General features: G+C 46.0%; 1 long non-coding RNA gene across 1 annotated transcript; it reads left to right on the top strand.

Moving 5' to 3' along the window:
* The first annotated feature begins 1,540 nt into the window (after positions 1–1,540).
* On the top strand, positions 1,541–27,077 carry LOC106895575. Its single transcript, XR_001413448.1, has 4 exons — positions 1,541–1,670; positions 22,568–22,762; positions 26,404–26,568; positions 26,930–27,077. It is a non-coding gene; the product is annotated as an uncharacterized LOC106895575 (long non-coding RNA).
* Positions 27,078–27,568: the final 491 nt, after the last annotated feature.

Genomic DNA, 27,568 nt, shown 5'->3' with positions numbered 1-27,568 from the left:
CCCTGCTTGTGCAGAGCCAGCAGAAATAGTGTCTGATTTTTTTTCTTGCCAATTTTCTCCAGCTCAGAAGGGGCTGCAGATTTGCTTTCCTGCTCTTGGGAAGCGTTAGCTGCTGGGGATGGCTGCTCTCTCCCAAACCTGTTGCTTGCTCAGCCAGGAGAAGGCTGAAAGATGGTTGTGTGGAGGAGGAGGAGGAGGGTGCAGGTTGGCTCTTTCTTCATTCCTGCTGCTCTGTGTTGGTGCGTTGGGGTTTGCAGCAGCTCTGTAGGTTCCAGGACTGCAGGGGAGCTGAGAAATGCTGCAATCTCTCAGCAAAGCCTCCCTGAACGCTGTGTAACTCTCTCCATGGGGGAGAGAAATACTTACGGGCACCGTTACGGTGCTGGAGGCATCAGGTATTTGTGATGCTGACCTCCCGTGAATTTTTTTTATTTTATTTTAGGATACTGCAGCCCACAGGGAATCACCAGGCTCCTGCAGCACAGCAGCCCTGCACCCTGTGAAACCAGCCTTTGTGCTTAAAGGTTCCCTGGCAACCAAGGTGACATATCCGGTCCCCTTTTCTTTTAAATGTTAATATAGTTTTTGCAATTAAAGGGGAAATGCTGGGAAGCACAAAAAGCGAGGCGCTAATGGGTTGTTTTGCAGGATTTATTTGCTTGCTGGAGTGATGGGGTGGCTCAGTCTGGAGGCAGAGTGAGGGTTCTCCAATTGCTTTCCTGCTCACTCAGGGTTAAATCTCGGGTTTCTCCGGCATTTGGGGACTGGAAATCCCCAGCACTGGGTGAGTTTGCAGGTGGCTTTGCACTAACACCCCTGGTGACAAGAAGTCAGACACCTGTAAAGACCTGGTGGGACTGAAGGGACAGAGGTACAGCAAAGATCCCGCATTGCCCCTGTGCTGAACTTCGCAAACCAGTGACTTTAGCAGGCAAAATTTCCACCTTTTCGGGGGAGAACGGCCCTGCTGCAGAGGAGATGATGCAGACCCTGTGCCTTCGTCCCTTCGTGCCTTCGCTTTCTGCAGACTCCGTCACTCCAGGGCTGACCCCGGGTTCCCAGGCAAAGGGCAGGAAAGGTAAATTTGGGGATGAGCCAAGAGTGCAGCGATGTGGATTTACTGGTCAGGGCAGTTCCCACCCCCTTGGGTTTGATACAGAAGCCTTTCCCCATCCTCAGCAGGATCTAAGATCCTAAGGGAAACCTCTTTTGGTGGACGCCCAGCTTTGCAATCGACTGACTTTTCTGTGGGCTACTGGGCTGCATCTTGTTCCTCCTCTCCCCTTGCCAGGGCAGCTGTAATCTTGGTGGCGTGTTACGAGGAGCGTGTGTGTGTGTACATACACAGACAGAAAAAAAGCAATTTGGGACATTTATTCAGGCAGCGCAGTGTGAATTCAGGAAATTGGACCATGGGGTGAGAAAGCAAAGGCCTTGCAGAGCGTGAAGCAATGGGGAATAGAGCCTGAGGAAGGTGGGAAAGCAAGTAATGAGTCTGCTATCTCCTGGTGCAGAGTTCCTGCTGAAGAAGCAGAGCTGGGAGCATGAAAAGTGAGTGTAGCCGGATGGAGACACCCTCCGGTTCTTCTGGGCTTTTCTGGAAACAGCCTGGAGAGGGTACAGCAGAGGGTACCAAGATGATGAGGGGCCTGGAGCATCTCCCTTACAAGGTGAGGCTGAGGGACTTGGGTCTGTTTAGCCTGGAGAAGAGAAGGCTGAGGGGGGATCTGATCAACACCTATAAATACTTCAAGGGTGGGTGTCAGGAGAACGGGGCTGGTCTTTTTTCAGTGGTGCCCAGGGACAGGACAAGAGGAAACGGGCACAAACTTCAATATAACAAGTTCCATCTCAACATGAGGAGGAACTTCTTTGCTGTGAGGGTGGCAGAGCCCTGGAAGAGGCTGCCCAGGGAGGTGGTGGAGTCTCCTTCTCTGGAGACATTCAAACCCACCTGGACATGTTCCTGTGGGACCTGCTCTGGGTGGCCCTGCTCTGGCAGGGGGTTGGACTGGATGATCTCCAGAGGGCCCTTCCAACCCCATGTGATTCTGCGACAGGGAAAGCAGGCTGTCTTTCCCAAAGCTGAGGTGGGTTAATCAACACTTGACTGTAACTTTCAATTGCTCTAAATACTAGTAATATTTGGAGGCAGGATGGTACAATTTTTAAACGTGGATCTTGTAGACAGTGAACTATAACAAATACTAAATGATAAACATGTGACTGATATGAATTGACAGACAGGTAACTGCTAAGTCTGACAAACTCTGAAATTTGTGAGTTCTTCTAAAGGACATGCGAGGCAGAAGACCCCTTGGGAAGAGCTGGTTGTGCTGCCACCCTCCCCTCCTTGGAAGAGCAGTGGACCAAGGCAAAGAGCTCTGAGAGCCTGGGTGTAAAAACTTGCTCAGCAGAGACAGAAATTGCCGTTTAGAAGCTGCATTGGCGTTCAAGGAAAAAGCAAAATGAGGGTACAGAGGGTGTTGAGGGCAGAGCAGGAGATACATGGCGTGTGTCGGGCTACCTGTTCTGGTGCCCGTAGGTGTTTTGCTGTGCTTGGTGTCCACAGGCAGGGCTGCTGCTGGGTTACTTCAGGATTGAGGGTTTGCCTTGTATGAAGAGGAAGGGAGATTTCCCTGGATTATATCAGACAACACGAGCAGAGATTGTTCATAGGGCTGTTGTGGCAGAAAGAGCAATAAAAGTGGGATATTCTCAATCCCACTGCAACTACGAGCATCAAGGAACGTGGCGGTGGAAAGGGAGGTCATTCTGCCCCTCTGCTCTGCACTGATGAGGCCACAACTGGAATCCTGTGTCCAGTTCTGGGCTCCCCAGTTCAAGAGGGACAGGGAACTGCTGGAGAGAGTCCAGCGTAGGGCAACAGAGATGATGGAGGGATTGGAGCATGTCCCTGATGAGGAAAGGCTGAGAGAGCTGGGGCTCTTTAGTCTGGAGAAGAGAAGGCTGAGGGGAGACCTTATTAATGTCTACAAGTATCTCAAGGGTGGGCTGAGGGAGGAGGGAACCAGACTCTTTTCAGTAGTTGCCAGTGAGAGGACAAGGGGCAACGGGCACAAGTTGGAACATAAAGGGTTCCACTTGAATATGAGGAAGAACTTTTTCACGGTGAGGGAGACAGAGCCCTGGCAGAGGCTGCCCAGGGAGGGTGTGGAGTCCCCTTCTCTGGAGATCTTCAAGACCCGCCTGGATGCTCCTGAGTAACATGCTCTGACAAGCTCTGGGTGGTCCTGCTTTAGCAGGGGAGTTGGACTAGATGATCTCTATGGTCCCTTCCAACTCTAAAAATTCAGTGAAATTCAGATCTTCAAATTGATTTAACGTGGGGACCATCCAGATGCTTATGCACTGGGTGGCATAGCACGAGTGTAACCAGTGTGAAGCCCAACGGGGCAGCCTGGGCTGTCTCCTGTTCCTGCTGTGCTCGAGCAGCTGGAAAAAACCTCACAGCAACAAAAAGGATTTTCATGGTGTAACCTTAAACATTTCCAGTCCTTCCCCCGGAGTGCCACCCTGGGTTGTACTGGACTCTTAAGTTAAAAAGTTCAATTTATTCTTAGGTTTAATTTGAATTAAAACATGCTCTCTAGATTTCCACTGGGAATTCTCTGATACCTGATGTGGATGGTGAAAGATTGGAAAGGGGACTCATTGTGAGCGTTCTTGGATTTGTCAGTCACGCTGACAAATTCTCCCAAGTTTTTGATGAATGGGCTCATAAAAGTAGCTGCCTACGCAAATGTGGGATCTAGATCTCATCTGCTGGTGGAGAGACTGGCAAAAATATTGATGATGGGAGCGGTGTGGGGCAAGTAACTGGGCTGCCACCCCGGGGACAGCACTGCTCGATGCTTGTAATCTATAACTTGCACGTAATGATTTTCCTGCCAGGAAAATCCTGCTTTGTGGATTAAGCATATGAAACCAATCAATTTGTGTGCCGCAGGCGAGAATTCCAGTCTAAATATGGTCACCCAAAAATTATTTTCCTAGTAAGTGGCTTGTTTCCTTCTGGAGGATTTTAGAGGTGCATTTTAGAGGTATTAATTTATGGGTTGCTGTCTGTAGGAGCTGCATCAGTTGGGAGGGTTTGCTGGCGAAGCAACAGCAGAAAACCACCTCTGATAGCAGCAGATAAAGGCGGTGAGTGGAAAAGGGAAAGCACAGGCAGCAAGTAAAGACATACTCATTTTCCTCCACTACTAATAAATTAATACAGCCGGTGTCCTGTGAGGGCTTCACATGATTTCAGTGCGTGAGCTCACAGGGCATTAATCACAGAGCCTTTCTGCGTGTCACCGACGTGTACCGCGGGAGGAACAGCAGCACCGTTAATCAGCCCTCGTTCTGCAGGAGCCCAGAGCCTGGATAGTCAAGAGAGTGGGTTTTTTTCATATTTTTTTTTTTCTGTCTTCAAAACCGCAATTAAACTCTTGGAAGATCCGTAGGAGACAGTTCTCCTGCTGAGGAGCAGATATTTATGCTCTGAGAAGCTGCCCACAAATACTATTAAGTAACTAACAAAAATAACTTAACCAGTTACTCTCTCATGACTCCATTTCAGGAGGATTTCAATAATCTCTCATGACAGGCTCTAAACGCAACATGATTATCCAGACAGGAGTAATGTCCAATTTCAAATAACGTCCATTTCACTGCTGAATATAAAAATCTAAAGCTGCTGAGAGATAAGGAACACGTCGAGATTAGGTGGTGAATCGCTTTGCTACTGGAAAGCTTTTCTTGTCAGGTTTGCAGCCAGGAAATGTTTGTTTAGCTCCTTTGATCTGCAGATGCCGAGTCGTCTTAGAGTGGGAATAGCCATTTCTAGTTGCTTTAGAATTTCAAAAAGTGTTTGATCCGGAAAGGTATTAGAGATAGACTCAGTGAGTTTCAAGGGGTATAGATAATACATCACACGCGGGAGGAGACACCGCTGTTGTTCTCTGGAAGATTAGACAGGGCTGTGTCAACACCATGGGGGAATTTTAAAACAGGCATTGAAAAGTATTTGTTCTGTCACTTACGAGGAATATTTGATGAAGCTTGTTTGATTTGATTGTTTCACTACTGGGTGAGCTCGTTTATCTAATTACGGTATTGACCACTTTCTTATTGTATTGAATTTTAATAGTCCCAAGATTAATTAGATGTGCATAAAGAGCAGCTGCGAGAGATGTGAACCTTTTGTTCTCCATCTTTTTTTTTTTTTTTGTACTGTTTTGAGAAGAAAGAGACGAGAGATAAGTGAATGCAATCAGAATGCAGTCATGCTCTTGATTAACAACATAATTAGTTAAAATCTGAAAGTTTTGCAGGGAACATCTGCCTTTGGTATACAGGGCTCTGAACTGACTAGAGAGAAAGACAATGTTTGGGGTTTGCTTTATAAATATGACAACTTTTTAAATATGACTGAACATTTTAATAGCAAAACCTGACTTTTTTCCAATAGTAAAATAAGTAAATAATAAACAAACAGCCACACCAGGCAGGTGTGTTGGTTTCATTGCTGCTATGCTAACCCCAGAAGGGAAGGTTTGGTCCCTGCCTGCAGCTATTTTGCAGTTCCAATGCACGCCCAATCGGATGTTTCATAGAGAAATGCCATGGGAAAGGGGGTTTTCCTGGGATTGGGGTCTTCTCTTTGCAGTCTTCGGTCTGGGTGGACACTGTAGACAGGCACAGATGGAGGAGGGCTGGTGCCCACGGGAGAGGGACAACCTGGGCTGGCAGCGGCTGGCTAGCTGCCACTTTTACAAAAAACAATGATTTTTCTGTCATATTTAGCAATTAGAATTAGAAAAAAAAAATCCCTCAGACTCTTGGAAATTAAGATTTTTTTTCCAAAATATTCTCCTGCTTCAATGAGAACCGTAATGCCAACAAACATTTGGAAAAACCTATTTAAACACTGAGTATAAATCATATCTAACACTAAAAAAAAGGCATTATAATCACTATTATTTGTGAATACTCTGTTTATTTGCAAAGGTAACGCACAAGATAGAGAACTGCAAGTGATATCTTATTTACATTTCATGTAATAATATGCTTTTACTTTCAGCTTTAAACAGAATGAGCTTCAAAAAAAAGCCTTTGAAATTGTGGGATGGCACAAACACGGTGACAATGAATCTGTATGATCTCGCCAAACAAAATGTATGTTCTTGTTGTTCTGGAGGTATATGCTTCAGGATTTAAGTATCTCCACTCCAAAATTTCTCCTGTATGAAGCCCTGAATCCTCTCAGTGCATTTGTGTGTTTGCAGGGCATTCCTTACAAGCTTCTCACCTGTCAGTTTTAACTTATCAAATTCCACTTAGCCGCACTGCCGAGAATCATAAAAAATGGTAGACTAGAAAGCCAGCAAATTTATTTTGTTCTGCAAGTGAAATAATTAATTTCAAAGTCTGGAGGAAATCTGGCTCGGCTATAATTATTTTCCCAAAAGTTTTGATCTTATTTTTTTAATGAGAAATTGATTGATTTTCGTTCAATACGCTTTCAGTGCACATAAATCCCTATTTTAGGTGAAGTATTGCTTTGCAGAAGGAAGTAATGGTACAGATTTCCTCCTTGCACCATTCTTATAGCTTATAAATGCGCAGAAGTAAATTCCAGTAAGGAAATGATGATACTTTTTAAAATAAATATCTTTTCTGAGAGTAATGCGCAGAAGTAAATTCCAGTAAGGAAATGATTATACTTTTTTAAATAAATATCTTTTCTGAGAATAATTTTGGGTAAATCATCATCTTCATTGATTCACCTTGTAGAATTGCAAACCAGAAAGGGAAGTCTCACCACACCTCAGGCAGGGGATTCCCTGGGGGCAAGATACACCATTTTCCAGTGGGGATCCAGGCGGATGGGAGCCAGAGTTTGGGGTCTGGAAAAGCTGTGGAAAATGTGATTCTGTTTTGCTGTTGATATTTGTTGATATTTAGGTTCAAAGCCTTTTCTCATCCCGGTGTGCTGAAGCCCAACACAGAGGGCTTGTCCTAGTCATGCTGGATGTCTGATAGTGAGAAATTAACTGTGCTTGCAGCTACTTCTTGGGGGGCTCATACAAATTCCTTTTGACTCTGTGCAGCCCCTCAGAATGCAGAAATTCTCAGGTGGCCCATCTGCTTGGGGTCTGTGGACACCTGCAAGTTACTGCTCTGTGACAAGGGTACCTGAGAGCTGAGCATCTTCAGCTTCCAAAGCCCAAACATTCCAAATCTGGTGAGAATGCAAAGAGGATTCTAGCACAAAATGAATGTGTGCTATGACATAAAATATAGGAACACACTTGCAACTGTTTACCTTCTGCTAAGCTTGTTGCGACTGAGTTAATTCTGGAAACATGATCATTTCATGCTGCTAAAACTGTAATTAATTCATGCATGGAATGTGGTTTTTTGGGGTTTTTTTGTTTGGTTGGTTTTTGGTTTTTTTTAGAGCTTCAGATCATCTGAAAACACTTACTTTTCTTAATTTATCACCTGTTTTCCAAAAATCTTAATTTGTAATTTTTCTACTGTGCAATCAGAAAGCCTATTATGGAAGAGTCTTGTCACTCAAATTTTCTTTCTTCCCTCTTGTGATGTGCATATTGGAAAATGAGTTCTGTGTCAAATGTGCTCGTGGAATTCACTGGGGCCAATTCTGGTCCTACTTTCTCAGCCGGTGCATATTGGAAAATGAGTTCTGTGTCAAACGTGCTCTTGGAATTCACTGGGGCCAATTCTGTTCCAGGCCTGATCCTACTTTCTCAGCCATAAAGCAGGAGATACTCCTCTGAATATTCACTGCAAATGATCTGCTTAGCTGTTATCCCGTCTCCCAGTTAGCAAAACCAGAATGTAAAACCTGCTGGGGTGGATTTACAGGCTGCTAAATAGCCTCCTCCTTAAATCATCGTGCTCCTAGAATTCTAGGAGAGTCTCGTAATGCAGGAGCAGAGATGAGAGGAGGATGCCCTGACTATAAGGCACTGAAAGGCCACTGTTATACTTTCCTTTCGTGGAGAACAGATCATTTGAGTTGTGTAATCTGTTGCTGTTGATAGCTGACCTAATTTCTGAGTGCAGAAATGACTGAGTAGCAATCCCATCTCTTTGATAAAGGCAGTGAGTAGAAGTGGTGTGCTGTTGAAGGGCCGCTGCCAAGAAGGTCAGCAAGTTCTTAAGGGAAAATGTTTGATAGATGCTATTAAACGTACAAGGCTTCTGCCTATTGCTTATCGACGGGTTCTAAAATGAAATGATTTTCTCTCGAGCTTGAAGGTCATTTGTGATACGCGTGTTGGCACTAAACTCGGGATCACTTCAAATTAAATTCCAGGAGCAGAAACGAAAAATTAAAAAATCTTCATATGCTGCAATTATAAAAACCAAACAAATCAATAAAGAAAACTCATTTAATGAGACTCACAAATGTCAGGATGCAACTTCAGGACACATCCCTCTCCATGGCTGAGGAAGACTACTCTGTGCCTGCCCACGTTGCACAGCTGATAGGCAGAGAAAATTGAACCTCCCTGACACCCTTTATCTATTTAAAATAATTGCTCCCAATACATTGCAAGGGAGAGCAAAGTGGATGTATAATTAGACATCTCCCTTGGTGGAAAGTCAGTCTATAGGCTTGGATGTCTTTTTATTTTTAACATCCCCAATGCCATCTGGAGGTTACTGTAGCCCCAAAAGTAGGACTCCTGTTGGTGAGACAGCTCTCGAGTGGCTTCCACAGGGCTGGGCCCTGAGGTGCAATTATCATGCCTGGTGTAATGTCATAACTCATTACTTTTCAGAAATATAAATTTCTAATGTAATACAGCAGGCATAAATATTTTTTGGCATTTGATGTTGGGGGGGGATTAGAACACAACCCGAGCAGAGCTGTACTTGGAGAGGTCTTTTTGGAAACATCAGTGCGATGCCTGCTCATTAAGGGAGCAGCCAACTGCCAGACGTGGTTGATTGCTTTGCTTTGTGTCTCTGGAAGGTATTTTTCTCTGATTCTACAGGCTGTAAAAATAGCCCCTGTGAGTCTGGGTTCAGACTTCATGCCATTTTTGCACATTTCATTAGTGAAATAGGAAATCTGGTATTATAGTATGGAAGGTAAAATAGGGTAGCACTTTTTGCTCTTAATGTATTTGTATGCATCTTTGTAACGTGTCCTGCAAAGCTGTAAGTGGTTTTCTGTCGGGGTGTATACAATTCACCTCTAAACATCCAGCTATCCTGCTACCCAGAACAAGAAAACTAGATTATACACTAAATTTAGTCTTATTGTTACCACACTTCATTTTTGGGGGACTTTTGGCTATCCCTTAGACCTTGACTCTTTCCCTGCCACTCCCATGAAGATGTAGCCTCCATTTCCCCCTCTTTTGCAGCTCTTCCCAGGTGATCTTTGTGTGTGGCAGTAAGGGAAGAGAGACAGACAGCCCGAGGGACAGTCAGGCACAGTTTGGTGGGAGTCCCCTGGCTGAGAGTCTGCAGGGTCCATCCACAGCCTTCCTGCCCCTTGTGCTCCTCCCGTGGGTTTTTCTAGCAAGGAGCATTTGGAGCTGCAGCATGTGGTATTCATGGGTCAGCTCACCTTCCTTTTGAATGAGACTGGTGACTTGGAAAGCCCTCATCAAGAGTGATAATGCATTCTGGAAGATGGATGGAGAAATTCTTGTTATGCATAATGCATGTTCCCCCCCCGCCCAAGGACAAAGCTGAAACTAGTTCTTGTAGGATGCTAATGATGGGATGGAAATTCCCACCTTGAATTCAGATCCACAGTGCCATTTAGCAGCTGGTAAACCCTGGAAGCTGCAAGGCTGGAGTTTCCTGGTGGACGCTATGCTGAGTGCTGCTAGGATGAAGTTTTGGGGCAGGATGGCTATAATGTAGGGTTTCATTCATTCAAGGCATTCATTCAACCCTCTTGGGACCTGGGACCTTCCCAGAGCTGCCAAAGCATTCTGGCTGTTCTCTGGGCATCAGAGGCTAATTAGCACTTGTGCAGGGGAGATGATGGCAATGGTCCCATGAATAGGCTCCTGCACCAAAACCACCAAGTACGTGGTCTACAGGCCTTGGAGCCAGATCGCAGCTTCGGGTGACAGGGGTTGGCTGCTGGACTGAGAGTGTTACATTGGAAAGGGCGTAAATCAGTGCAGAAGCAAAAAAGACTGTGGGAAAGGGTCATTAAAAATTAACAAAGCAGTAAGACCTGTTTTCTTTGGTGGCGCTGAGAGGGTTGGTAGATATATGGGCTCACTTGTGGGGGTGTACGTGGGGCTGGCACCAGCACCCGGGCCTTGTGACATGCCCTGGAGTCCATCGTTTGAGATGCTGCTTTCAAACAAATGCATCTTTAAGTGTGCTAAAAGTACTCAGGGAAGGAGTACTTATTCTGAGGCTTTTTGACAAATGTGCTCCTTGTGTTCAATGGTGTGTCTCAGCACATGCTGGTGCTCGGCAGCTGGAAGCGGCTGTGTCAGAGCCCTTCTCTGATTTACCAAAACCTACTTGCCTCTTAGGGGCAAAACTTGCAAAAGGGTCCCTTCAAGCAGAGAATCTTGACATAGACGTTTATGTGTCCAAATACATTCAGGGCTACTTTCATCTGTATGTAACAGATGTGAATTCTTCTCCAACATGTGATACAGAGTGGTGCTTAAGGACGTGGTTTAGTGGTGGACTCGGCCATGTTCATGCTCAGTCTTGGTGAGCTTAAGGGTGTTTTCCAGCCTAAACCATTCTGTTAGTGTATATAGAAAACAAAGAATGCGCATTTGCTTTCTTGATAAGGGAATTGTCCAGTGCAGCTCTCCACCATCCTGAAAAACACGGGTTATCTTCTTCTGAATAACATTTAATGAGCTGACAATAGAGATAGAATATATTTTTTGCTGTTAGGTGCACAACATCTTTAATCTCCCCGTGCTGATGGGTGTCTGAACAGGAACAGATATGTATATACTGCTCAACTGCTGAAAACCTCTGGCTGCAGCACTTGAGTGTGTGTGAGATCTGCACAGAACGGATGAACTGTGGGACCGTGTAACAGGTTAGCAGATGGCCAGCAGAGTCTCTGGCATCATTCTGGGCTGGCAGTCCCACCTGGCATGGATGCCCATGTGGGTGACAAACTGGAGGGATGATGCACTGGCGTGTGATGGATGAGTGTGCAGCCATGGCATCGCGTGGCTTCTGCCAGCGGTGCTGGTGAAACAGCGTTTGGATACTTTATTAGCAAGAGTGACTACATGGATAGTCCTTCCTTGGGTCCGTGTTAAATAGGTTCAAAAGTACAAAGCGATTTGCAATTACCTCTTGGTTTCCCTGTCCTGAGAGCAAAAATAGCCCTAGCTGTGGCCTTTTGTGTGGCTTGTCCTTGGGCATTGCTTCTCCTGTGGCACACACCCTCATCTGTGGCTTGTCCTTGGGCATTGCTTCTCCTGTAGCAGAGACCCTCATCTTGGCCAAGAAGCCCAATGGCATCCTGGGGTGCATCAAGAAGAGTGAGACCAGCAGGTCAAGAAAGGCGATTCTGCCCCTCTACTCTGCCCTGGGGAGGACCCATCTGCAGCACTGGGTCCAGTTCTGGGCTCCCCAGTTCCAGAAGGACAGGGAACTGCCAGAGAGGGTACAGCAGAGGGTACCAAGTTGATGAGGGGCCTGGAACATCTCCCTTACGAGAAGAGGCTGAGGGACTTGGGTCTTTTTAGTCTGGAGAAGAGAAGGCTGAGGGGGGATCTGATCAATGCTTAGAAATACTTAAAGGGTGGGTGTCAGGAGGATGGGGCCGGTCTTTTTTCAGTGATGCCCAGGGACAGGACTAGAAGAAATGGGCACCAACTTGAATAAAAGAAGTTCCACCTAAACATGAGGAGGAACTTCTTTGGGGTGAGGGTGGCAGAGTCCTGGAAGAGGCTGCCCAGGGAGGTGGTGGAGTCTCCTTCTCTGGAGACATTCAAACCCACCTGGACACGTTCCTGTGGGACCTGCTCTGGGTGGACCTGGTCTGGCAGGGGGTTGGACTAGATGATCTCCAGAGGTCCCTTCCAACCCCGTGTGATTCTGTGATCTTCATCCCCTGCCCCTGGCTGAGCTGCCACCTGCAGTCACAGCTTGGCAGGGGGGTGCTGGTGCTGTGGGTCTGTGCCTGTTCTCTGGGGATATACAACCCATGGGACTGCTCCCAGGAGTATACCTATAAAATGTGGCACAGGAGGCTTTTGGCACAAGCAAGGAAGGGAAGGCAAGGGCCCACAGGTCAGCTGTGAAATGCTGGGTTTGCACTACAGCAGGGAAGGCCATCCTCAGATAACTGTGTGGGCAGTGAAGCGTTTGAACAGTCTGAGGAGGTGGTTAGGGACAGATGAGAAGTATCTCGTAGGTAGAGATTCAGTTGATCCTGCCCGAGGCAAGAAAATGTATGAGCTGGACCTCCGAGGTGCCTTCCAGCCCTGTTCTCTGTGATTCTGCAGATCTGTCATTGAGGCTCAGACGGTGTTGTCCAGTGTGCTCTGATGGCCCGGTGGCTCTCCTGGGTCCCTGTGGTGTGCTCAACACCGGAGCATCTGAGAGCCCAGCGCTCCAGGGCACGCTCAGCCCGAGGGCACTGCTGGGGGCAGAGAGCCCTTGTAAGAGTAAAGCCAGGAGGAATTTTCTATGCAGATAACGTGGCTGAGGCTGAGCAACGTGGTGGCACCATGTCCCTCAGCAAAAGGGTAAATACCTGTCCTTGCAGGGTGAGGGATCCATCACTGCACTGAGCTGCGCCAGGGCTGGTGGTCTCCAGCTCACTGTAGCTCACCAGGATGGACAACTCTACTCAGGAGTCAGCTTTTATCCTCAGAGTGGCTCCACCACCTTGTGAATAGAACAGCTGATTCACTGCCACCTAAGCGTAGTATCGCTTTATATTCCTCAAAGCATCAATAAGCACTAATTAGCCCAGTTCAGTGGCTGTCAGGCCCAGATGGGCCTGACTCAAAGGCCCATCTCCTTTGTCCCTTAGAAATCCTATTCATGTCACTGGGACTCCCCGTCATGGCATTTGACGTGCTGCAGCAACCTCATCTGAAAGGAGATTTACTCCAGACCAGTTGCTGCTTGCAATGTGGAGCTAGTAATCCTGCCTGTATCACCCCAGGTTAGAAAGCCTTTCTGTTTGTCTTCATAACTTCTATTGCAATAGAGATACGGATGTTCATTCTCCTCACAACGGTGGAAAGAGAAGTTGTATTGGGTTATTGAGAAGCACTGCATGTGTGGTTGGGCTATAATACGAGAAAACTGCTCTTTCCAGGCTGCTTGGATCCAAGACTTTGATCCATCACTGTCATTCTGGAGAAAGGATGTGTGTAGAAACTGAAATCTGGCTCCAGATGTTTCCCAAACAGTCAGATCCGTGGCTCTGGTCAGGGCTGAATGCTGGTCAGGTCTCTGCTCTTTTTCTGGGGTCTGCTTTTGTGGACTTTGAGCTGCAGATGTAATTTTTTTTCTTGGTCATCAGCATTGCCAGAAGTAAAATGGCTTTTGATGAAATCACTGATTTGAGGCAGGCATGCTAAGACCTGTGATAGGCTGTTGCTCGCACCTAGATTCAATTTTACCTCCTATGAAATACAGATTTCATAAAATGCTCCATGGCTTCTCCGAGCTGCTTCAATTTTCTTAAATCAGTTTTGAAAAAACATTTTACCTTCTTCAGCCAGTCAATTTTCTTGACTTTTTGACCTTTAAATTCAATCTGTTGTATCCAAATTAGTTGGCACAGAGCAAAAATACAATACTGGAAACGTAGCTGCCTCACAGAAGCAATGGGCAAAATTCTGCTTACAGTACAAATTTGGAGCAAATCTAGTGGTTTTATGTCAAATCTGAACTGAAAGCAAAATGAGGCCATTTATTTTGATGCCAAATTATATACAAATGATGTACAAATTGTGTCCTTGCAGAACATCACTTTTTCTACACACAAATGTTTATGTGACTATATAGCAGAGGTACCGTGGCACTGAACTCTAGGGCATCTCTGCTGGAATGAGTATGTAGCATGATGGTATTTTAAAAGGTGCTGTACTTGTAAGTCTTTGCATCTCATTGTTTTTGTAGGGCAAATATGAGTATGTAGCATGATGGTATTTTAAAAGATGCTGCACTTGTAGGTCTTTGCATCTCATTGTTTTTGTAAGGCAACTTCCATTATTTCTAGATAGTTATAAATGTGACCAAATCTGTCTACAAGGCCACTTATAGGTGCAGACTGATGGCCTGAGGGGGTCTCCAAACTCCACCAGGCCATTACCCCATTTTTTGGCCAGTGGGAGCCAAAGTGATGTCTAAAAGTGGGATGCAGGTAGGGGCTGGCTGTCAGCCTCTGGAGCATCCTATAAAACATCCAGATCCTTTGGGAGAGCTCTGTAAGAACTGATGGATAACACATCGCTGGGAAAGTGCTGCTGGGAGAAAACATTTGTCCTATTTTAAATTACATTTATTAATTGTCTGTGCGATTTTGAGCTTGAAGACAAAATGTTAGTGTAAGAAATGGCAGTGTCATGGGTGTGTGTTATATCAGCAGCTCGGAGCTCCTCCAGCTCCATCCATGGACCAGGTTCTGCACCCGCGTGGGGAAACCTACAGGGAATGATATTTTACCTGCCTTCCTGCCCCTTGAGTTCAGAGCTGGGCTCATATCTCATCCCTCATCATCAAGGCAAATCTATGGGATTTGCTATGTGGAGCAGCCCGAAATTCCCAGAAACACAATGCTAATTTTTTTTGCCTGTTTGCCTGCGCGTGGTGCCAGCGCTGTGGCAAGGGTCTGGGCATTTGGATTGTGGGGACCTGGTCATTTGAATTGTAGGGGCAACATCTGCAGTCACCCTGCTGATTTATAAAGAAGAAAATAGTGAACTAGGCAAAACAAGGGATGAGATAATAAATATTTCAGATTTTCCCTCCTAAGCGTAGTAACTTATTGAACATTTAAAGCTCCTAATTAGGTATATAAAACAATCACTCCTCCTCCCTCTTTCTTTAATAAGGTTTTTAGAGCAAGGCAGAGGTGTGAAGTCGGTCAGGTTCTCCTCAGAGGATTAAGGCAAATTGTGCAAGTTATATTTAATTCAATTAATCTTTCCAGATAGGTCCTAAATCATGTCATCAATCTATTTGATTCCACAGGCATAATCCTTAACATTCAGCTGCCTTGCACAATAAGCCAGGGAGATGCTCGGTTGCATTCAAGGGAAATAAATTTAATTATAAACACATCATAGAGTCAAACATTTCCTGAATTTGGAATTCAATGGCTTGTCAGCCTTCCAGCCAAGAACATCATCAAACTTTTATAGGGAAGCTGACTCTGTCCGGAATGTATACGTACTGGCAAGCACCTTAACCAGAGGAAAGAATAAAAAATATGTTTTCTTTTCTTAATGTTTTTAAACTTAAAGTTACTTTCATCTTCAGTAGAACTATCCACAGCATTAAATAAAGCCAGGAGTGCAGTTATTAGAACTTGTCAGAAAAGGGAGAAATACAAAAATCTGCCCACAACATCACACTCAAAATCCTGCGGGATGCAGGGGGACTGGAGGTGAGGGGGGGTGGGAGAAGGGATTCACAGTCCCCACATACGGCCAGAAATTCAATCTTGTACTGTATTTAAAACCTGGGGGGCTCCTTTCGGTGCTGGTTGCGGCTCAGCGATTCTACCAAGGGCCATAAATGCAGGGTTGATCTCACTGCCATCACCGTGACTTGGTAAATTGGGGGTTCCATGGGGTTTATCCATGGGGATAAAGCCCTGGATGGGGACAGAGAGGGTCAAACCCCCGCTGAGAGGGGCATCGGGCTCCCCTCGGGGGGGGATGAAGCCCAGCCCAGGGTGTCCACAGCAGGGCTGGGGGTCCCCAGCTCTGATACAACCCTTGCTGGCCAGCTGAGTCCTGTTAACGCTAATCCAGCACGTCACAGGGCTCCTGGATTTACTAGAGCATGAGTAATTCTCTTTTTTATTTACTTGTCACAATAACTGAGTATTGTCTCCTCACCCACACCGATGCCCAGTTCTTCCTGCATTTCTTTAAAAGGAATGATTGACAGTTTTTTGCACTGCATGTTTTTTTGTTTTTTTTTTAGCATAACTCCAGGTTATGCTAAATATTCCATGGTTTATAATGGAATATTATATGACAGACTTTTCAAGGAATTTTATACTTTGAAAGTTCCATGAAAAAGGGCAGAATAAATAAATAAATTTGAAATTCCTGAAAATCCCCTTTCAAGATTGTCTCGCAATGTCCCAGTTAGGGAGTGAAAATTAGCTTTCCTTTTGAACCTTGAGGTTGTTGTACTTCAAAGAATTAACAAAAGGAAGTGTTTTCATTGCTCTTCCAGGGTTACAGTGGGAGTCCAGACAGTAAAGATGTGAGCAACGGGGAGCAATGGGGTCTCGTGCTCTCAAAAGACGGCGTCTGTGTTATTGTGTTATATGTCATAAATGTATAATGGGGGAGAACTGTCCTGCATCATTTAGTTCAGAATAAATTTTTAATCTTCACTTTTTGCAGGCTTAATTATTAAAGCCAGTTTGACACTAGCTGGGGTGTTTCACGCTAGCTGGGGTGTTTCACACTAGCTTTGGCCCCTCCTGGGGAGACAACACATATTTATTTATGTGGCAATTTTCCAGTGACCTGCCAGCTCCCATCTACCAATTTAGCTTCTCCCATCTTCCGTGGTTTGCTTTTAGCTTTGTTGTTTCTAACCACGCAAGGATAAACTGGTTTCATTTATAAGCAAACCAAAATTGTGCCTGGTCTCAAGGGCTTGCAGTTGCCTCCACGTTGCCCCTTTCCCGGTGCCTGTGTGGGACGTATCGGTGTGGGTTTGTATTTTCCTTTCCTCAGCTGTTCTGCAGGCTGTTTTGTGGTATTTTGTCCTCCACTGAGACTGAGAAGTTCTGAGCTGAGGAATAAGAGAGCTGAGGTTTTCTTCCTGCCGAGTCCAGACAGTAAAGATGTGAGCAACGGGGAGCAATGGGGTCTCGTGCTCTCAAAAGACGGCGTCTGTGTTATTGTGTTATATGTCATAAATGTATAATGGGGGAGAACTGTCCTGCATCATTTAGTTCAGAATAAATTTTTAATCTTCACTTTTTGCAGGCTTAATTATTAAAGCCAGTTTGACACTAGCTGGGGTGTTTCACGCTAGCTGGGGTGTTTCACACTAGCTTTGGCCCCTCCTGGGGAGACAACACATATTTATTTATGTGGCAATTTTCCAGTGACCTGCCAGCTCCCATCTACCAATTTAGCTTCTCCCATCTTCCGTGGTTTGCTTTTAGCTTGTTGTTTCTAACCTCGCAAGGATAAATTGGTTTCATTTATAAACAAACCAAAATTGTGCCTGGTCTCAAGGGCTTGCAGTTGCCTCCACGTTGCCCCTTTCCCGGTGCCTGTGTGGGACGTATCGGTGTGGGTTTGTATTTTCCTTTCCTCAGCTGTTCTGCAGGCTGTTTTGTGGTATTTTGTCCTCCACTGAGACTGAGAAGTTCTGAGCTGAGGTTTTCCTCCTGCCAGGGAGAGGCTGGGAGGCAGATGGTGGGAGGCAGCGGGGCACCAGCCATGGGCTACCTCCTCCTGCCCAGGGGTGGGAAGGTGGCAGCTTCTCCACTTGGTATGAAGCCACCCCACTGTTTCTGCACCACAGCAGCAGAGAAAAAGCTATGGAACAATCAAAACAAGCAAGCACAGAAGCCCAGGGGCAAATCTCAAGGGAGGAAAAGGCAACTTCATCTCTGGTGTATAATACCTGCTTTCCCATCCAGCCCACCGGACGTTTTCTTTTTGTAGTACATTTTAATTTAGGTTGTGACTGCTTTTTCTAAGTGCCCTTTAAGTATGTCTGCTTTCCCATCCAGCCCACCGGACGTTTTCTTTTTGTAGTACATTTTAATTTAGGTTGTGACTGCTTTTTTTAAGTGCCCTTTAAGTATGCTTATAATGCAGAGGAAGAGTCAGAAATAGAGAGCAATAATTAGCTGTCCAGCCATCCACTGCGACCTCATGCATGAACTAGAAAATCTCAGTGTAAGTTGGAGGAAAGGGAAGCCCAAGCACTGCTTATTGGCTTTCCTTAATAAGTAGCATTGGGCGGGCACAGTAATTTCACCTGCTATTTTATTACGGTTTCCCCACCACCGGGGTGGTGGCAGGGCAAGAGCAGGGAGCAGAAACCCATCTGTGTGTGGGAGAGGCACCCGTGGTCCCTGAGCTGCATCAGGAGACATTATTTTTTGATGACATCTTTATCTGTGCAGGGTTTGCATCTATCTCACGTAACCCTGAGACATCCACCAGCAAATTCAGCTGCTTTCAGTTTCTACCCTTTTTTTTTTTTTTTACATACGCAGTAGCTTCTTAGGAAGAGTTAAGCTTTCACTGATGAAACACTCATCAGTATTCATGGTCCTTTTTACTAAAGGTTCTAGAAATTCTTTTGTCACTCAAATTCCAGGATATTTTTTATTTACCGCAAACTAGATGCTTTTAATGAAAACTAGGTGACGAGTATTTCAGCGATGGTTTGAAAGTGCTTTTGTAGGCATCTCACTAAATCTCTAGAAGCATGTTGCTAATTTTTCTATTTCAATTAACACAGAATATTTTTGCAAACTCTAGGTGATGCCTGCAAGTGCGTAAAGCTAAAGATAGCGTATATCGAGGTAAAGATACCACTGTTGCTGGTGATTAACCTTTTAGGCTACAGTCTGTTTATCTTCACAACAGCAAGGATGACCAGGTGGCTCTTGCCAGGGACAGCAAGGGAGGGACAATGGGCACAAGCTGGACCATGGGAAGTTCCACTGGGATGTGAGGAAGAGCTTCCTTGGGGTGAGGGTGGCAGAGCCCTGGCAGAGGCTGCCCAGGGAGGGTGTGGAGTCCCCTTCTCTGGAGATCTTCAAGCCCCACCTGGATGCTCCTGAGTGCTGTGCTCTGGGCAGCCCTGCTTTGGCGGGGAGTTGGACTGGAGGATCTCTAGAAGGTCCCTTCCAACTCCGACAATTCCATGATTCTGTGACCGTGGCTGCGTGGGGACACGCGTTCTGGGAGATGGCCCAGAAACGGGATGCTGACCACTGCTGCTGGCCACCAAGTCCCACAGAAGTCCCACCATCCTCTCATCCGTGGGGAGAAAAACTGAACTTCATGAGGGCTTCAGCCTGACTGACACACGGAGGTCTCAGGCTGCCAGTGCTAAAATGTCCTTGAAATATTTCGTAATTATAGATGACAATCTCCTAACTGAAAAAGCGTTTCATTTGGCAAAGGAGAAGTCTGTATTTGACCTTCTCCTGGTGGGGAAAGAGGAAAGATATGTTTCTAAGAACTGAAAACGAGTGATTTGCCAGGGTAGAAATAATTCTGGGTGGAATACACCACCAAGGCCATCTTTGCTTGCCTTTGTGATGGCGGGCGATCTGGTAACGGTGGGTGCTGCAGTGTAGTAGACCAAGTAGAATAAGATTCAGTGGAAACTGAAGCTAGTTCAAACTAGAAAAGAAAAAAAAAAAGAAAAGCAGTGGTTTTTTTCTGGAGTGAGGAAAATTAACTCTGGGAACAATTTGCAGGAGAGTTGTGGTCAAATCGTTATTACAGGAAATTTTCCCAAACATGACCAGATTTTTCTCTCTGAAATCTCTGCTCTGGATCCCACAGCAATTGGACTCACGGCAGGAATTAATGGGGGTGGCGCTGAGGGCAGCCGAGGCACTGTGTCAGGAAGGGTAATCACTGTCCCCTCCGGGTTGGTAATTTCTGAGTCTCTGAAAATACCCATCCAAGCGGGTGTTTTACCCTCTTTGGCTTTTGCCTGTTTGCTTTTAAAACGATGTATTTAGGCACAGTCATGTGGCATGGCAAATGCTTCTTTGGGTAGAAATGAAGTTAAGGAGAAACAAGAGCTATAACAGAAGGGAGAACATTTTCTGATGCTCCTTTGTGCCCATGTGGTCCCTGAGAGGGTCAGTTCCCCCCTCAGGGCAGGGCTTATTGGGGGTGACAGGATTTGGTGATGGGATTGTGTATGTGTGTTCTGGGTGCCTCACAGCCCCACTTTCTGCTGGGCAGGTGTAATCTGGAGAGCTAGTTTGCATCCCCTCTTATTTTTGGGCCACCCAGAGCCGAGGGAAATATCTTCAGGCCCCAGTTTGGCAGCCAGGGTTGGGGCTGGAGCAGGTCCAGTGCCTGTGATGGACAAGCCTGGCTCTAAGGCTTCGTTTTCAAAATAACTTCTCCAAGTTATCCTACAGAGCCAGGGCAGAAGTGCAGCTTTCCTGCCCCTGGTACTTGCCTGGGGACAGTCTTTGGGGTGAGGTTTCATCCGTATGTTTTTGGGGGAGTTGGGGTCAGAGCAGATAAATCAAGGTTAAATTAAATCTAGATGACAAATGTAAGTAGATGCGGCTCCAGTTTCTGTGGCATTTCATTTACTTGCAGCAGCAGAATTTTGACCCCTGATTTGGAGGAAAATTAGAGTCTTTTTGTCTTCAAGATTCACTTTGCTTTACCTGGGTAGTACAGCAAAGTCAGAGTGTTAGATATATTGTTATGTATTTGCTTGTGCTTTAATAATTGTGAACAACCCTGGCCTTTGCGTCATGTAACATTACCGCTCTCCTTGAGTTTCTCTCTGCTCTCTTGGAGACAGCAGCATGCCAATTAGTGTCTCTACTGGTAATTGCTGCTTCAGAAAAGGTGAGAAGTCTGTCTTTCGGAGGGCTTCAAAGTCCACAGGCAGTGGAAAGTTTTCAGTGTGTGTTTAGCAGGAAACCACTCCACAGAGAAAACCCAAGGAGAGAAAGTCACCGAGCTGGGGAATGGGCTTTGGTGGAGGTAGAAAAAAAGATGGAAAAAAAAGAGTTTCAAATGGTATGAGGCACGGACACATATCTAGGTGGAAGAGGTGGTGACTCAGCTCATCCAAGAGGGGTATTACTGCCAAAATATTGATGTAACTGTGCAGAGGGCAGTTTGAATGGCCTTAGTGCTGGCTATTGCTGCTCCATATCCTTCGAGGTGTTAGCAGGGGTGATGGTGCACACATTGTGCTCCTTCTAGTAGGGAGAGATGGAGACAACATGGTTTTACTCTGCAGCCTGGCTGGAAGGTTCGCTGGGCTCCCGGTACAGCAGGAGGGAGAGGAAGTTCTTTGGCTGAGGAACCAGAGCAGGGCTCTGACTTGCTCCAGTCTCGTTAGATAAGCCGCCCTGGGAAGGGTCTGCCATGCCTCACAGGAGCCCGAGGAAAGCACCAACAGCCCTTCTGCAGGCAGAGACAGCAAAAGCTGTGGGGTCACCCCATGCTTGGTTACAGCCACACTCCTGGAGACCATCCCATGACTGCACATGGAGTCATCTGCAGGAGAAGTGCCCAGCCAGTCTGGGTGGGGAGGAAGAGGGTTATAAATGTGCCTAAAGGTCTTCCCTCTGTGGAAACCGTCACCAGTAAACACTTGGTTTTTTTATCAAGGGTGAAGTGCAATTTAGTCGCATTCTGCTGCATTAAATTAACATGACAGATTAGCTCATAGCAATGGATCGTTGCGGGGGAAGATGTCTGGAACAGCTCACTGGGAGCAAAGTTCTCTAAAGGTCCTGCAAAAGGCCAGCCTTTTTGACCAGTAGAAGGCCAGCCTTTGACCAGTTTTGAGTGGGGTCCTTTTTGTCCATGACATTTTAGCCCAAAGACATGACACATCGTTAAATCCTCCTCCACGCTCCATCCTGGTAGTCCCATGGCAAGAGAAAAGATGTAAATCAACTCCCACCCCATCCCAATGTGTAATGTGATTATCCCTCTGCTTGACAAGCCCCTGCATAGTCTGGAAAAAGGTGTGTGCAAAGGAGATGATGCTTCTGAGGTGGAATTGAGCAGTGCTGGTTTGGGGCAGAGCTTAGTGCTGAGATGATTACCAGTGGCACACCAGGGATGGAGAATTAGCTGCAAGGCAGTAGTTTTGCCAGCTGACGAAGGCTATGATTAAGCATAGCACCTGCATGTGGAGACTGCCAGAAGAGGCTGCTGAAAATACCTTCCAAAAAAAGCTTCCCCACCCACGAGGCAAGAGCTCTCTCCTGTGCTCCCCTTTGGAGTGAGCACGGCTCTCAGTGGATTGGGGAGCACAGAGGGATGGGGGACCCCATCCCTGGTAACTCAGCACCACCCTGGCATGGGGTGGGGTTGGGGTCCAGCCTCCCTGTCTCCTCTTCTGCTCTCCCTTAGCAGTCACAACTAGCAAACAACTCTGCTTTCATCCCTTTGGAAAAAAAATGTGGAGTGCACTGCTGTGATTATGGCCCTTTCCGCTCATCCACACCTCTGGAAATGGATCTTTATTAGCATTACTGTCAGTCATAATGAATTCATTTCCTTTCCCATCACTAAAACAGTTTTGGTGCCTGGTAAGTCACATTATTTTCACTTATGTTCAGAGCTAATTGTTCCCCCGTGTTTATTTATTTTCTCAGGAGCACAAAAAGCATCGCTCATTGCCGAGCAGAACCTTCCTTCACCCTCAGCCCTGCTCTTCCTCCACAGTGGGGTGGTCTCTCCTCTCTTTTCCAGCTCCGTTCAGGACAGGTGAAGACCATCACACAGTGCAAGCTCCCTCTCTGCCAGCTCAGAGCACACAGGAGGAGCAAAAATCCCCCCCAGGTTTGTAGGTGAGTATTAATTATCCCATGGATGCTGCACAGATACTTGCTATTCTTTGCCTAGAAAGTCATCATCTGCCAAGTCTAGGAGGAGGAAACTAAGACAGGTCTGAGATGTTGCCCCTGGGCAGCCGACCTTGCAAATAGTGATTTCTTTTGGCAGGAGAAAGGAGAAAGAATGGATTTTGCTCTTGGATGTCTGTGTTTAGAAAATGGTCTGGTTTCCTTATAGTTCTTCCTCATGCTTTTAAGTCCCTCAAAACCTTATCAATGTATAGATATAGATATATAGAAGAAAAAATGTGCCTTTTCCCATGTTTTCTACCTAAGCAGGATAGGTCCTGAGTTTCCTCTTTCAACCAAAACCGTCAGAAAAGCCAGTGCCATGCTACAGCCTCTTCAGAAAAAAGGCTGGAATCATATCCGAGGCTTTAATATTTGTCAGACGATGGTTTCTTATTTTTGTGTCAAAGAATAGAATGGAAATCGAAGGAGGGGCACATTTCTTTTAAAATCTAAGGGACAATATGTTGAATTTTACATTTCTATAGCAACATACACATTGGTAATATGCGCACAAGAAGCTGAAAAACAATTATAGCAATCTAATATTAGAGATCAAAAGTAAGGCAAAGCAGGGAAATCAAGCATGTAATTTGTTCATTGTTCATTTATCAGACTCAACATGAATATTTTTGTATCTGAGACTTGGACTCAGGGGAGTTACATCATGCAATCATGGAGCCTTTCTTTGAAAAGAGCGTTTTATATTAAAAAACAATAACAGCAGCAGCATTTTTCTAACAGATCACAGCTGAAGCAGAGCAGTTTTACTTCCAGCAATAGAAATTGTTAAAGAGAATTAGCGGCTGTCTGAGGCATCAAGCTGTGTGTGATAATGAGATGGGTTATAAATAATGTCATTAATTCACATGTCCTTCTAACACATGCCACTGCAGTTAACGTACAAATCCCAAATCCCTCAATGCAAAATACACTGACCTCCTCATTAAGGTATCTAACGGCGTGAAGCCTGCTCTGCACATATCTGCTGTCTAGTGCTCCACATCGGGACTAATTACAGGGCAGCAATTTTGCTCTTGAGCTAAGAGGCAGAAGCATTTCTGTCACCAGAAAATAAGACTTTCTTCATGTTTCCTGTTGCCTTTTCCAAATGCTGGGGGGTGTTATGGGGCAGCGTGTCTCCCTGCACCTTGCAAGGAGATGCTCCCCCAGCACCACTGCAGGGACGCTCCAGCATCCTCCAAAATCTCCATCTGGCTCGCAACATCCCTTGACGTAGAATCACAGAATGGTTTTGGTTGGAAGAGACCTTTAGGATGATCAGATCCAGCTGTGAACCCAGCACTGCCAAGTTCCCACTAACCAATGTCCCTCAGCACCAGGTCTACCTGTCTTTTCAATACCTCCAGGAATGGTGACTCCACCACTTCCCTGTTCCAATGTTTGACAATGCTTCAGTGAAAAAAATCCTCCTAATATACAATCTAGATATCTTGCTGCCTGGCCCCTAAAGCTAAATACACCTTCTGCATCCCTCTGCTTACTCCAGAGGGATAGTTGCAGCTTTTCTGCCAGGGAAGGGTCACTGCTGATGGCAGCTGGTGTTTGTGTCTGCTGAAGCCTCAGCCAGGTTCCTGAAGCCATTGAACGAAGGGATTTCCAGCAGAAAGTCCCCATCCCTTGCAGGCAGCCCCGGTTTGTCATTTGTTGGGAAAGAAACACTCTTTATGGGGAGCAGAGATGGGGTACTTACTCTTCCTGGGGTTGCACAGAAAGGGCCCAGCACCCCAGTATGCATCATTGCTGAAGAACAGACTTAACGTCATAAGGGAAGGCAGAAGCAACTGTTCTATCAATATTTTTTTTTCACTGTCTTTCTAATAGACCTCTGGAGAAGTAAATGTACTTCTGGAAGGTGCCTGGAGAGAGCAATTTTCCCCAACACAGTCCAGAGTATCCAGGGAGTGCATCCCCCCTCACCTCTCGGGATGTGCTGGGATGCTGGTACAGCAGAGGCGCTCACAGCTGGTGCAGAAGCCTGAGGACACCCAAAAACTGCTCTTCTGTTCCCTGCCAGCATCACATGCAACCCAAACGACACGTGTCCTAGTTCCATATGAAGAGAGAGAATGTGCTGGGTGTTTTCAACATGTGGGCGAACCACCTCTCTGCGGCACTCCAGCTTTTGTCAGCGACAGTTTCCATGGTGTTCGTGTTCTCAGTCCCAGAGTTAGCACACTTTCATTGTCTCCAAAGATAGTGTTTAAATTGCCCATCTTGTTAATAAATTAAACCCTGGTAATTACGGGCTTTTCTAAATAATCTAATAAGGACGCTTCTGCTTTGATGGGGGAGCTGAACTATCAAAGCATTATTTATAATGTACTTATAGAAACTGTGATGAACAGGAATGCCTTGCCTGGAGGATAAAGGTCCTCTCTGCCCTGCACAGCAGATTCTGACTTCTTGATGGGAAAAGGAGCTAGCGGTTTAAAGGCAGGAACCATTGAGCCAGTCATCATTTCATTGTGGGATTCAGAGGATCTTTGGTTAAAGCTCTCCTTTCCCACTCCTAACCCCTTCCCCAGCTGATCTGATCCCGCTGCAGCCACACTGGGCTCATGGGACATCTGTGTCATGGAGATACGGTGTGGGTTTGTTTGGTTTTTGTTCTTTTTGCTAGCAACATTGCTGATTTGGATGGTGTTAGGGTGGATCTGCACCGTAGCAGAGCATGGGGCTGTGTCAGAGAGGTCCTGCTGCTCAACCCTCTCTAATGTACAATATTGACAAAAACCAAGCTAAGGTGCAGCTGGAGACTTGTGCTGTGTGTCCCTCTCGTGCACCGGCTGCAGTGCTGAGGCTTGGAAAATCCCATTCAGAATGAACTTTAATTAGCCTGGCTATTGTTTGAAAGAGCTATTGAAATGCACGCGTGTAAGCATTGTAGTAATAGGGTGATAAACAGTAAGTGGGATGAGCTCTGCCTCCAGCTCATCTTCATCTGGGGGGATTTCATTCCTCGAGGCATCTTCCTGGAGGTTAATCCAAGGAGCCAGAAAAACCTGAAGGACCTGCAGGGACTGAGGTTACTGCTTTCTTTCCAATGGCTTTCCTGGCACTGAACTCTCCATCCCTCCCCAGAGAGACCTGAAGGGCCATCTCCTCATCCTTCCCCAGAGAGACCTGAAGGGCACCTCCTCATCCCTCCCCAGAGAGACCTGAAGGGCCATCTCCTCATCCTTCCCCAGAGAGACCTGAAGGGCACCTCCTCATCCCTCCCCAGAGAGACCTGAAGGGCACCTCCTCATCCCTCCCCAAGCTGCTCCTGAAGCACTGACAGTCTCAAACCCCTCTGCACTAGGGGATCACTGCTTTAGCCAGCAGTTACTGCAAAGCCTAATCTGGTGGTCACCAGGTCACTGAAACCAGCAGCATTTCCTTGTGTAGGGACAGAAAGGTCAAGCCCGTGTTGGAAAATCTCCTTGTCCAGGCTTTGCGGGGTGGAGGATTCAGCTCAGAGACTGCTTACCAAGCCCAAATGCCCTGAAACCATGATATTGACTTACAAAATCATGAGAATTAGAAAGTAATATAGCTGGTGTTATTTTTTTTTTTCCTTCTAGGATTTAAGTCTTCAGAGTGCACATGCTCAGGCTTTATTCTAAGCTTTTCAGGGAAGCAAAGAAGACATGAGATACCCCCTGTAATCATCTGCCTCTGGGAGCTGATACCAGGTATCAGAAGAGGTGGTGAAATCACGGTGTTCAGAGCTGCCTTATCCAGCTGTGGTGAGTAATGTGTTTGCTGTAGTGACAAGCAAGTGTCACTGGAGCTGTGTGTGAATATTCTGCATAATTCCCAGTGCACATCTTCAGAAAAAGAAGCCAGAAGTCCAAAGCAGAAATGTGGAGAAGAGGGGTCCAGGTGGCCTCTTTGGGCACCTCCAGGGCTCAGGGGGACTCGGGGTGAATGGAGCAGAGAGGGAGCTGCGCTGTGCTTTTGGGCTGAGGAGCCAAAAGTTGTCCGAGTGGTTCCTCAGAACAACAAAGTTGCACAGAGCTCATGTCTATGACACCTCTACAGACGCCTCATTATGTAAAATTACATCCTTTTGAATCTATGCTAAAATAATCTCATTTTATAACACAGTGTTGCTGGCTAGCCAGCTCCAGCTTGCAGTGTCTATGATGGTGTTTCTTGTCTGGTTTCTGCACGGTTGGGATGAAGATGAGCCTGAGCATCGGGCTTGGGATGTCTGAAAATCTGATTCAGTTCCGGGTCTGCCCTCAGCAGTTCCTCCATGGATTAGGTGAGACATTTTGCTTTTCAGTGTTTTTAACCTGGTCCTGAGGATACTGGACTTTGCCTTTATGTGAGCCGTGAGCCTGCCCTTGTCCACCACTATTGCTGCGGGAGCTGCCAGTCCTGGGAGTGGCATAAAACATATATAGCTTTTTATGGAAGAAATCAGAAGTGGCTCTTTCATATTTGTAGGTGTCACACACCAACTGGCTTATAAATGTAACTTTAATGCCTAAAAAGTTGATAATCACCTTTATACTTGCATACTAGCATCGTTTTAAAGTGAATTACCGACATCATATATTGCCTTATTCCCCCACAGTAAATGTTCTCTCCCTGCTGTATTTTATTACTTACTGTAAATTCATTCAAGCAGTATATTTTGCTTTCAGCAAGGTATCCTCAGTTACTTTTTCTGTCCAGGATAAATTGAGATGAATTTTGCCCGTGCCTGGGTTTTGCTCGTGGCATCCATCTTTGCCCATG

This window comes from Calidris pugnax, unplaced genomic scaffold, assembly GCF_001431845.1.
Source record: "Calidris pugnax isolate Ruff unplaced genomic scaffold, ASM143184v1 scaffold38, whole genome shotgun sequence".
Classification (NCBI taxonomy): domain Eukaryota; kingdom Metazoa; phylum Chordata; class Aves; order Charadriiformes; family Scolopacidae; genus Calidris; species Calidris pugnax.
This window is presented reverse-complemented; position numbering and strand designations above follow the sequence as displayed.